Here is a 12,107-nt window from a genome sequence, read left to right as displayed (position 1 = left end):
TGGTCAATGAGTTGATGAGACGCCATTTCACTTCACAGCTCACTGCCAATAGGAAGCGAGCAGCTTGAGCAAGTCATTGTCCAATAAGACTGCTCGTTGAATTTACTTCAGTTTAGCCACTCCCATATCTTTTAGTTAGTTCTGCCTTTCTCCGCTGTGATTATTTTTCTCCAGCATATTCTCCAAAGAAATGATCACAATGTTATTTATTATTGAGTTGCATCATGATATTATGGTTCTCAACCAATCAACATAGCAGACTCCTATGAATTTTCAAAATATAGAATGTAAATACATTCTATACTCACTGCTCTAACTAGACAGGTCGGACAAAATATTGGGCTCAGTAGCTATTGGACAAATAGCTAAATCTGGTCCTTTATAGCCCTGGTATTTTCTAAACAAGAAGCTAAATTTGTTACAAAATATATACTCTTAATTCTTCTGATCATTCTTGGTGTATACGTTTTTTATTTTCAAATTCAAATGTTATTTTCAGAAAGTACATTTTACAATATATATTCCCCTGAAAATTACTCCCCTAATATGGAAGAAGTCCGTGTTTAGAAGAGAAGTTTCCATGACGAATCGCTTCAATAACTTTGTTGTAGTTTAGACATTATAGGCTGATGAAGCTCCTCCTCGGGAATGGAATGCTTCCCTCATTTCTCATCAAAAAGTGTTTTTTTTCCAAATGTACGTTGCAACATAATGTCTAGACTATAACAAAGTTATTTATTTCAACCTGGAAACTGTATCTTTTGCAAACAAGACTGCAAGGTGTCTTGATTTACAAGAGGGTTGCTTTTGAGATAAAGATGGAATATATTCCAAGAAAGAATGCCTCGTGACAATAAACTGAATTGATGTTATTCTTATTTGATAATATTTTTTGAATTTATTAATCTTTGATCTTACTTTGGAAGTTTTTTTTTCAATAAAAAATTCGAATTTGAATTCTTGAATATGTTTGAAACATTGTATTGTTCATTTCTAAGTAATTCAATGATGTGCTGAGCACCAATTAGTTATATCAGTATATAACAGCGGTATACATTTATAAATATAATACACAATCGATTACTATTAACATTACGCTTCGTACGACCATCGATAAACTTAATAAAAATAATTCTCAATATTTTCATCACTAGAACAAACGTTTTCAATACATTCTATGGTGATTTATGTAAAATATCAGTACGGTACACAGTATGGTGTCTCTTAACCAAAATCCCGCCCTAAAATCACTCACCCCAGGAAATCTAAACATGAAAGCACTAATACAAAGCCACAACTAAAAACATCTTCTTTTTTTCTTTCTTTATTTTATTTTACTCCATCCATATAGTACCAACCATCTTAAAACACATCCTACTTAGATTACTATGAAAGAAGATATCCTGGCTTCAGTCCCCCCTGACATTACAAGCATATTAGAATAGAGAATGTGTGCTTCAACACACATTTATAATACGTTGGAAGGTCGAGTATACAAGCTAGTTTGGACGTTGCAAGCCCTCGCTAACTAGGGCCAAACGTCACGAAAGTATTTCAAGTCATACATCACATTTTCAAAAATTGACAATACATGTTGACAACTATTTGCCATTATTAGAAACATTGTTTCCCAGCAATAAATTATCGCAGCCGCGATGGTGTTTCAACTCAGGAAGCCACCAAACAAGATGACTCAACGGTTTTAATAATGTACTTCAGCTAGGAAAAGAGGGATCATTTATCTCTTTCCTGTATAGGGCTACTTGTTAATAAATATATAAAGAAAATAAAAATCTCAGTACCCTTATTTATATAAATATTTTTAAAAAAGGGTACTGAGATTTTTATTTTCTTTATATATTTAGGGATCATTTAATTTCAAATTGCCACCTCAATTACTAGGCTGGCGCACTGGAGAAGTCTAGCGCACTGTCCCAGAACATACAATTCATATCTACTACGAGGGGCTATCAGGGAATACCCTCAAATAACCCTCGGTTATGAAATACCTCCGTAAAGTGAAGCCCTCACTAATTTTTTCTCTTCATATCGTACAATGTAGGATCACATTTTCAAATCTAATTAATGGATGACTTAGACGTTGATTACGATTACAAGTGGTGTCGTACAATTAGTATAGTCAACACAGAGCCATAAATTAGAAATACACAGTCAATTATTATACCCGAGATCATGGATGCCAAATCATCCATTCTAAGGTGTGTACAGACTCATGCGCCAGGAACACGCGGATTCCAAGTTTCATCAGCTGATGCTAAAAAGGAAATACCCTGGTGCAGGAATTACTCATTATGATGTATCTTACTCTTTCTGTACAAATACATATAGATAATACAGATACAAGTATATATCTGTATAAATACAAATCGGACTGTGATCTTACTGTTTCTGTACAAATACAGCTATAATAGGGGTATTCACAATGTTGGAGTTAGCTGGCTAAGTCGAGCTATTCGCTAACTCCAGCTATTTGCTAAGTCTGTGTTAACTCAATGCTATAGTGGTACGTTAGAAAAAAATTAACAGACGATCGAGGTAGCAGATAGCGCAGGTTTGAGTCCGCTATAAGTTAGCTAACTCAGGTTAAAAAAAAAAATTAACAGACGATCGAGGTAGCAGATAGCGCAGGTTTGAGTCTGCTATAAGTTAGCTAACTCAGGTTTTAGCTAGCGCAGGTTTGAGTCCGCTATGAGTTAGCTAACTCTAGCTATCTCTGTTAAAACGGCAGCCAAATGTTTATAATCTTACTTTTTCAAACTAACTTTAAGTTACACAAATTATCCGCTTGGATCGTTACTGCAGTTAGCTAATAGCAGATGGGTTTAGATGGGGCGTTCACAATCCAGAGTTATCAAATAGCACTTTAGCTGGCTAAAACAACATTGTGATTACCCCTAATGAGCATAAAATTAGCTGATGAAAAGTGAAAACGCGTGTTCGTGGCGCATAAGTCTGTACGCACCTTTACAATAGTAGTCTAGTTATTCTCATTTGTATTCTTCTTCTTGCTCAAACATTATTTATTTATTACAATTCCTTTTCATGACGCCTTATAATCCGAATCACTCTACAACTAGTAGACATTTTTTTTATATTTTCGATCGTTAACTATGTACATATTTATACGATTATTATTGTTGTCTTCATTACATATCTAAGGACAGTCTTTGACTCGTTTCCCAGTACAGTTGAATAGAAGTGAAAGGTACGCGTACAATATATAGTGTATGACTAAATTAAACAAAGCAGTCTTTGGTGACACTTTATCATTATCAACTAGATTAGGTTTGAAGATAATTATCATTGAAGCGATGCTGATTGGTCAGGATATCACTATGGTGAGGTCCACGTTATAATGGCAGTGGAGGAAGATAGGATAACAGCGATGCCGATTGCCACTGCCTTCTAATTAGAGAGAATATTCTCCTCCTTCTTTAAAAAGGATAGCTGATACTGGTATATCTGATAAATAGTTTATCCTGTTGCGAATTTTCTGATATCTATAGAGGAAAGATAATACTTGTTAATAAAAATCTTGAAGTACCCTTTTTTAAAAAAACTTTAAATATTTCATAACACATTTTTATGTAAAAAATCAACCTAATACTTGTATATCTGAAAAACTGTTCATTCTTGAAATTTATTTATCTATTTGTGGAAGCAATTACAAATCATATAAATATGAGATTGAGAAGGAACAACAGGTTTGGCTCAAAACTATTCCATTCCAAATTTTTCAATAACATGTCCAAAAAATAGGTTATGTTTCTACAGTGAAAAGTTAATGTTAAGTTATCGTCCAAAAATATATATAAGCTGGAAATTTTGAATTTAGAAGAATTAAAACTAAAATTATGGTTAAATAATGATCAATTATGTTTCATTCTATAGAGAATAACTTATACCGGTATATCCAATGTAATATAAACTGTTAATTTTTGTTTGAAATGATCAATCATGTTTTATTCTATAGAGAATACCTTATACCGGTATTTCTAATGCTAAATAATGTTAAATAATGATCAATGATGTTTTATTCTATAGAGAATAACTTATACCGGTATATCCAATGTAATATAAACTATTATAGAAACAAAATTCTGTTATACAAAAACTGTAATAAGTTTAATTAAAAAAATAAAATAAATTATTAAAAAAATACAAAAACTGTTATACAAAATTCAAAAACATTAACTGTTCATTTTTGTTTGAAATGATCAATCATGTTTTATTCTACACAGGATAGCTGATACAGGTATATCTGATGTAATATTTTAGTGTTAAATCTTGTTTGAAATGATCAGTTGTGTTTTATTCGTCAAGGAAATATATTTTTCAATGTGTTTTTGTAAGAGAAGATTGATTTTTTTGTTGATTAATTGTATTTATGAATAGTGGCAACTTTGTGGAGGTAGGAAAGGGATAGCGCTATCTGCTTTGTCATATGCTAGACAAGGATAGCAACACGAATACTGCCATTATAACGTGGACCTCACAATAGGTCGGTGGAGGAACGTCGCTCAAACGGGACCCCCGTTCGTTAGGTTTGCACGGTGCTACACTTGACTGAGTGATCCCAGGATTTGATGAGTGACTTGCGGCTCTGCTTGCGAAGCACGGGACACCACAGGTAGGACGCTTGCGGGCCGCAGGCGGCGGTGGTGACCCCTGTCGACGCGGTGACACCTGCGGCACCGCGGTGACAGTATGCGGCCGTCCGAGTCGTCTGCTGGTTGATAGGATGCACGCCGGACACCAGTAGGCGGATTTCGTCTAGCACATCTGCAACAAATCAAAATTCAAATGTTATTAACTTCAACTAACAACAACCAACAATATGAATGGATTAATTTAATGCCATTAAAATGTTGAATGAATAGAATAATAATAATAATAATAAAAATATTGAGTGACCTGGCTGGCTCAGGTCTGGTGTCAGAGTTTTCAGGTCGCACCTGATCAATTTCAGTGCCTCTGACATGAGGTGTGATAGTGAAGTATTGTTATTGTGGGGAGTATTGTTTGCCTTCTCTGGATTGTTGACTATGACGAGGACAATATAGTTCACAGTTTTACAAATGTATTGTACATAATGCTTTTATACTATATATTTATAATACATATAACTTTCAACAGCTGTGCTGGTGTTTGAAAAATAATAGAAGCATGAAAAGGAGTTGAAATGTGAATAGGCCGAGTCATAAGGATATTGTGCCTGACCTTTTAAAAGATGATAAAGAAGATAATTTTGAATAAAATTTAGAATTTAGAAATAGGCCGACACATCTAGAAAATACCTGAGTCTATACCTAATTCATGCAGGTGAACGGGCTAGAGTCAAGAAAACTTCAATTAATCTTGCCATGCCTGATTTAATAGGTTTATACTATAGAATAACACTACAGTTTGAAATAATTGAAAAATACAAACAGCTTCAATAAACATTGGCAACTAAAAGCGAACAACAGAAACAACAAATTTCATGTTACTTTGTTGACATTCTTCATCTGATTTGGGGGCAACCAAACAATATCAGTCATAAAATAACAAATTAATTTCAACATGAAAACTACTCAAGAAAGAAAAGCCCGTTGAGCCCAAATTTCGTCGATAGTAACCCATGTACCCCATTTCATAATAATTTTGAATCCCCACTTTTGATTGACATTTTCGAATGAACCTTTGTTTCACTACACTGCACTTTCGTTGGTCTGTACGTTGCTTTATCGTCGGGGTTACAGTACCTTGTTTTTGGCGGTGGACTTTTACATTCATTAATGTATACATGTGTAAATAATGTATATTAATGTATATGTGTAAATAATGTATATGTCTAATTAATGTATTGAATATGAGATGAAAAAAGATGAAAAAATGTGAAAAAAGTGAAAAGAAAAAAGATTTTAAACAAGCCTGATTGTACAAGTACTTTCAGCCAGTCCAAAGCCTGGATGAAGTGTGATGGGAATCTAATGAGAATTCATGCAAACTGAAAAATGCAGAGTGAAGTGGGCACTACAAGAATATTGGCTAAAATAAATAAAATTACATCACTCCACTTCCAATTGATTATTATAAAAGTCTTCAAGTAACCTTTATGAAGTAATAGCTCAGTTTATAAATAGTTGCATTTATAAAGAAAAATCTAATCATCATTATAAAATTTGATTTATTGATGTCATGACTCAAGAAAGAGTTATACATTATACATAACAATATTATTTCCTTCATTTCATGATGTTGAAGAATATAGAGGCTGATGGGAGGAGATAACGGGGGATGTTATTGTTCTAACTTCAAAGAATGACACAATAGAAGATGTGAACCCTCAAAAAAATAATAGCATGAGGAGAAGCAGATAAATTAAAAATAAAAACTAATCTGTAGCCTGAACTTTGAATAATACAATAGAGAAACAATAGCGTAAGTAGATATCCCATGGTATAGGACGTTTATGTCGCAACTTTTACTGTTATCTCAAGCCGATTATTGTCGATTTTTACTATTTTGACCGGGTAAGAGTGTATGAACGGCACAATATGAGAGACTACCAACGTCATGAAGCTTCACAGGGAAGAACTACTTGGACTATCAGCTTGAGATAACAGTAAAAGCTGCGACATAAACGTCCTATACCATGGGATATCTACTTACGCTATTGTTTCTCTGTGGTAATTCCAAAACTTCAACGTTACATGATTGACTAGCAGGTAACCCGTGCTCCGCAAGGATCTATTTTAAAACTTGATATAATGAGATTCACAGGAAAGAACTACTTGGACTATCAGCTCGAGATAACAGTAAAAGTTGCGACATAAACGTCCTATACCATGGGATATCTACTTATGCTATTGTTTCTCTATGATAATACTGAGCGTGATTGATTTTTGAGCGAAATTTCACGATTGCTAGAGGATTTTATCATTTTAATTGGAGGACTGGATTTCAGTTTGAATATAATTTGTGGACTTTCAACCATACTTCGTGCATAACACGAGTGTTTTTACCACAGCAACCTAAAATTCATCACTCTCATTTATGCTGTATTAACAAAATACAGGTACATTCACAATTTCGATTACAAATTCACTCTCACTAATTATGACGGTTATTTAGTCATGAAATGAAAATTGGAATTGATTAGACAAGCTGTGAGTAACGCTCATCCAAAGGCGAAAAATTATATTCATCATGGTGGATGAATGCTGTATAATTTAAAATTATCTTCAATTATGACGCAGGTAGAGGATAGGATGACACGAAATGGTAATGTGAACGGTTATGAATAGCTAAATATGGAGGACGTGACTTCTTGATTTACTATACGCCTTAATTAAATGAAAATCTCAGTGCAAACCAAAATGGAAAACAACGTATCACGGTGACAGGTAGAAGATGCATGTTTGTTTCATATACGAGCAATGAATCTACTATATCTCAACCGAGTATTTATGCATCCTTGATAGTCACCGGCATAGATCATAGCTGATGAATTATTGTGACCTTCAATCACCGCAGATGGAAATTGAGATAAATTTATATTTATTAGAGGCCTTATCATATTACACGTGTGTCTGATATTTCAAAGAAAATGTGAGAATTATCTATTCCAAGTACAACTCTAAATTTCCTCATAATAAATCAATGTATTATGGACATCTTTCAGTTTTATTTGGTCTTGTAAATTGAATATTCTAATACTACTTCTTCATAAGATAATGTATCTATTCCAACACTAAATTCCCTTACAATATATCAATGTGTTATGGACATCTTTCAATTTTATTTGGTCTTCTGAATTAAATATTATATTACTTATTCATAAGATAATGTAGGTATCTATTCCAACTCTAAATTCCCTTATAATATATCACTGTTTTATGGACATTTTCCAGTTCAATTTTGTCTTCTGAATCAAATATTCTACTAGTTATTCATAGGATAATGTAGTTGAATATATAAAAGGTTGGCAATTGAGCGTTTTCAACCGGAAAAACTGTTTCCAAGTCTCTTGTTGAAGTTACAATACTGTATGTAAATGCAATATGTTCACTACAAGCCTGGTTCTGAGAATCATAATATAAGGATAATATTGGAGATAGAGACCTATACAATGTAGTTGAAGATAAAAAAGGTTGGCAATTGAGCGTTTTCAACCGGAAAAACTGTTTCGAAGTTTCTCGTTGAAGTTACAAATAATGTAAATGCAATATGTTCACTACAGGCCTGGTTCTGAGAATCATATAAGAATAATATTGGAGGTAGAGACCTACACTTTGAAAAATCAGATGAAAAACAGTATCTTAATCAATGATTCATAGAAACACCTTGACTTTTTTCAGCGGAGAATTATCTATTACAACCTTTGATTTCAGAAATGAATAATAAAGACTGAAATGTACACATAGAGTGAATCGAAATGTATATATCGAACTCTATATAATAAGCAGGTGGAGTTCAATGCTTAGCTTGATAGCAGCGTATTTAATTGAAGTTTTCAAACAAATTCACATAGATAATTGTAATGGAAATTGAACAACACTTCTTCTAGGGCGATTTGTACCACCTGAGTTTAACGATAATCTGAAACCACGTTCACATCAGAATTGTCAACTGAAATTTCAACAAATTTTGGCAATTCGTAGAAATTTCTTGAAAAGTACAGCGTCATTTAACTTGTATTCTACAGAAAGAATCGATAAATTTTATTGAAGACAAACATTTTCTTAAAAGATCAGAAAAATGTAAATGTGGCTTCAGATTACAGTACATGAAAATATAGTCACATTTAATGTACCTAGAATACATTGATCACATTTATATTTATATCATATATGTAATATCCAGATCTAAAAGTTTAAGGCTGTGCAAAGGCTAAAAATAAACTTCCTACTCGTGATATTTTTCAAAGTTTTTCGATATGTATATAAATGAAATGTATCAAAATGAAAAAGTTTTCTCAGGAAAACATTTTTTTCTGATCATGACTTTCTGAGATATGAGCGCTTGAAGTTTAAATTTTTGGGACAGAGCATTTCGAATTCGGTAAGAGATGAATCCATGAGATTCAGAGGATAGATTCTGGTAAAACAAAAATTTTCTTAGAATATCAATTTTTGAAAAAGTTATTTTTAACGATAAGATATTTTTAGTAAATTGAATAACTATCTGAAAAATTTATATTTTCAGAAAATTTTTGTTTTACCAGATCAACAATACCATGAAGAGTATATCCTCTGAATCTCATGGATTTATCTCTTACCAAATTTGAAATGTTCTGTCCCAAGAATTTAAACTTTAGGCGCTCATATCTCAAAAAGTAATGATCAAGAAAAAATGTTTTCCTGAGAAAACTTTTTCATTTTGATAGCTTGATGATATATAAATATCACGAAATATCACGAGTAGAAAGTTTTATTTCAAGCCTTAAATCAACAGCTTATCAGTTTGAACTAAGATGATGAATACGACCCTTGTCATGTTGAATTCAATGCCTTCAAGTAATATTTCCTATAGGAAAATAATACGGTCTGATGTTAGCACCAAAATTCGAAAGATGTAAAAGGTTCGTCTTTGAGTAACCCGACCTCATGATTCTCAGGCATCATAGATAAAATTTTCGGGTTCAAGGAATTTAAGTATTTCTGGCATTGAGAAGTCATTCCCGAAGCAGAAATAGCAATCGATACCTGCGAAACGTCTTTATTGTCTTTGAAACATGTGTCGTAAGCTGAAAATACAGACAGACGGCAATCATTTGTCAAGAGACCCATTACTGGTTGAAGGTTCGATTTTTTTGGATGATGGCCAGTATTTTTCGACATGTTTCGCGAGTGCGTGGCACTTGGAAAATAAACAGGTGAGTGGATGAAAATAGATAAAGCACTGAAAGGTTCTCTTTTCTGTTGGTGAAGGTTTCTTCCTGCAGCTTGAAGCTACAAAGATTCCATTCTACGAGACGAATTGCTCGTAGTGGACGTGAAACTGTTTGGTCGAAGGTGGAATTTATGGATTTTAAAAGGCACATAAATTTCGAGTCAGGAATGGCACGGACAGCAAAAGCACTGCTTTACCGGTCATTAATTTTTGAAAGCGAGCGTTGCGAGTTGCAGGCACCTCGTGCTCTTCACAATTAACTCTAATCGATCTTATAGGCAGGAAGGCTCACATTTTGCCACATGAGACAGCTCTCTGAATTACGACCTATAAAACTAATGAAACAGCCCATACCAGTATTATTTTGTGAGCTAATTGGAAACAGGAGTGGACTTTGCAACAATAATAGCTTAGAAAATTATGTGCCTAGATCTTGAATGGGACTAGGTTTGCTTGCCTGAAAACTTTATCTAGGTTTACAGTCTACAATCACAGTCTAGGTTTGAATCTGTGCTATAATAGGATCCTATTCATCCCAACTATACTAGTAGTTCTGTGAACAGTAGACCTCACGCAGTATTCTCATCCACAAGTACCAGATGTCAACTGTTTTAAATGTTAACAAACTCAGTTCACGTTTGAATTTGTATTCCATATGATATAATTCATCCAGTTCCGTGATGATCTTTCTATCTGATGAAAATTAATTTTTTAGAATCAAAAAATTATAATTTCTCCAGCATTATTTAGTCCATTTGTTTATTTTTATTCACCTATTAAATTAGTTTTTTCAAATGTGAGAATATTGATACTGATGGGCACGCATAATAATAATACCATTACTGCAAAACAAAATATTGAAACCAAAGACCTTAACGCTGCGATTAGACCAAATTTATTAAAAAAATGTTAATATTTCAATTCTTTTAGATTATATTAGATTAAACATAACTTATCATACACATGATGAACATATTTGTTTGTCAACTTCCGTTCAATCTAATAGAATCTATGAGGATTAAGTTATAACCATTTTGTTGTTAATAACTTTGGTGTAAACCCAGCTTGAAGATGCATACCTCTTTGATGTCTTTGATTGAAACTATAGACCTTATAAGTTACTAATACAGCAATAGACTGGCTTCTCCACATATCTGTGTAATCACTTGTCAGCTGATTTATGATGAATAATTCTATAGTCTGATTTTTACTCTAATATTGGCGTATGGAGGAGGCCCCTTTTTACTTTCCTTGCCCTACTACCATAGGTAAGGAAAGTATTGCTTTCCAAAAAAAATTAAGGTACCCCAATTTCAAGTTTTCTATACGTTTCAAGGTCCCCTGAGTCCAAAAACATGATTTTCGGGTATTGGTCTGTGTGTGTGTATGTGTGTGTGTGTGTATGTCTGTGAACACGATAACTCCATTCCTAATTAACCGATCGACTTGAAATTTTAAACTTAAGGTCCCTATACCATGAGGACCCGACAATAAGAAATTCAATAAAATTCAATTCAAGATGGCGGAAAAAATGGCGGATAATTACTAAAAAAAACATGTTTTTCACGTTTTTCTCGAAAATGGCTCTAACGATTTTCTTTAAATTCATATCATGGATAGCTATTTATAAGCCCTATCAACTAGCATAAGTCTCATTTCTGGGAAAATTTCAGGAGCTCCGTAATATTCTTGAGAAAAATGGCGGAAAATGACTAAATAACCACGTTTTTCACGGTTTTCTCGAAAACGGCTCCAACGATTTTCTTCAAATTTATACCATGGATAGCTATTTTTAAGCCCTATCAACTGGCATAAGTTTCATTTCTGGGAAAATTTCAGGAGCTCCGTAATATTCTTGAGAAAAATGGCGGATAATGACTAAAAATCCATGTTTTTCACCGTTTTCTCGAAAACTGCTCTAACGATTTACTTCAATTCAAGCCATGGGTAGCTATTCATAAGTCCTATCAAATGACATGAGTTTTTTTCCTTGGAAAATTGCAGGAGCTCCGTAATATTCTTGAGAAAAATGGCGGATAATTACTAAAAAACCATGTTTTTCACGATTTTTTCAAAATAACTTGACCGATTTTTTTCAAATTTATACTCTGTATAGTTATTTATCAGCTCTATTAACTGGCATGAGTCTCCTTTCTGGGAAACTAATGGGGGGTCCACCATCCTTGAGAAAGGACTTTGTAACCTCCTTC

The 12,107-nt window shown here is 33.4% G+C and overlaps 1 protein-coding gene across 1 annotated transcript in view; it reads right to left on the bottom strand.

Annotated features, from left to right (window-relative positions):
* Positions 1 to 1,847: 1,847 nt before the first annotated feature.
* Positions 1,848 to 12,107, bottom strand: part of LOC111044929 (centrosomal and chromosomal factor) — a 32,882-nt gene continuing 22,622 nt past the window's right edge. Inside the window, exon 2 of the mRNA XM_022330197.2 lies at positions 1,848 to 4,803. The gene's annotated coding sequence lies outside the window, so the exon portion shown is untranslated. The remainder of the gene's footprint in view (positions 4,804 to 12,107) is intronic.

Source organism: Nilaparvata lugens, chromosome 4 (assembly GCF_014356525.2).
Source record: "Nilaparvata lugens isolate BPH chromosome 4, ASM1435652v1, whole genome shotgun sequence".
In the NCBI taxonomy this organism is placed as follows: Eukaryota; Metazoa; Arthropoda; class Insecta; order Hemiptera; family Delphacidae; genus Nilaparvata; species Nilaparvata lugens.
The sequence above is the reverse complement of the archived record's forward strand: the minus strand, read 5'-3'. Positions and strand labels throughout refer to the sequence as shown.